The sequence below is a fragment of the Wasmannia auropunctata genome, unplaced genomic scaffold (genome assembly GCF_000956235.1).
Source record: "Wasmannia auropunctata unplaced genomic scaffold, wasmannia.A_1.0 LD285555.1, whole genome shotgun sequence".
NCBI classification, from domain to species: Eukaryota; Metazoa; Arthropoda; class Insecta; order Hymenoptera; family Formicidae; genus Wasmannia; species Wasmannia auropunctata.
Window position 1 is genome coordinate 1 of NW_012077335.1, and position 1,160 is coordinate 1,160.

Here is a 1,160-nt window from a genome sequence, read left to right on the forward strand (position 1 = left end):
AATCCTTCCTCCACCCTCTTCTCACATATTCTCTCCATAACAGAGTTGGCCATACCATAATTAGTTTGTCCAGCATTTCCTTTGCCGCAGGAAACGGAAGAAAATACTACGAAATGTCGAAGTTTAGGGCAGATCTTTCTAGTAAGTTTGTCCAGTATTTTAGTTGCTCGAGCCTTCGATTGAAAGGACTCTGCAAAGGTTTCAGCAGTTTGATTCTTCAGGGTACCGTCCTTCAATACCACACCAAGATTGAATACCGCGTCTACTGGTCCTTCTCTTTCCGCAGTTTGCAAGAGATATTTGCAATCTTGAATGTTAGCGACATCAATGTCCTTGATAATCAGAACATTTACACCGTACGACTTCCACAGTCTAACTTTCATGCGCTGGTAACCATTTTTCATTCCAGTTCGTGAAACTAGCACGACGTTCCTAGCGCCTCGAAATATTAGCCAGTCGGTTAACTCCAACCCAAATCCACCCAGTCCACCTAGTATAATGTAACTTCTATCTTTCAGACAATAATAGCGAGGATATGCGAGAATGTGATTGTCTATAGGTTTATCCTTTTCCTGAATACTTATAATTATCTAAAATAATTATATGTATTAAAAATAAAAAAAATTATATGTGAAACAGATTTATTCATAGATAAAAGATGCTGTTATTTGTAAATAATTTTTTATGTTTAATCGCTAGTTAAAACATACTTTTCCCATATGTTTTCCACTTGTCATATATCTAAAAGCTTCTTCGATATCTGTTTTCGGAAAATTTTTCATTTGAAGTGGTTTAATAGTACCATTATTAAGGCCATCGGTTAGCATTTTTGACAATAGAGATTTGTACTTGTGATCAAACTCTTTAATGGTCATACTCTCGAGGTGAATTCCATGAAAGGCAATACCCTTCTCAAACGCGGACATACCTAGAGGATTATTAGAAAGGAGATCAAATTTACCAATTTCCAAAAAATGACCATTTTGCGCCAAACAACGAACAGACGCGGTTAACTTTTCTTCCGCTAATGAATTTAAGACTATGTCGACGCCGCGACCTTTCGTTTGCCGCATTATCATTTGTTCAAAACTCGTATCTCGAGAATTTCCAATATGCTCATCCAAAATAGCCGGAAACATTTGCTTAATAAAGTTTCGTTT

The 1,160-nt window shown here is 36.7% G+C and overlaps 1 pseudogene; it reads right to left on the reverse strand.

Moving 5' to 3' along the window:
* Window positions 1-25: 25 nt before the first annotated feature.
* LOC105461526 lies at window positions 26-1,139 on the reverse strand (annotated as a pseudogene).
* Window positions 1,140-1,160: the final 21 nt, after the last annotated feature.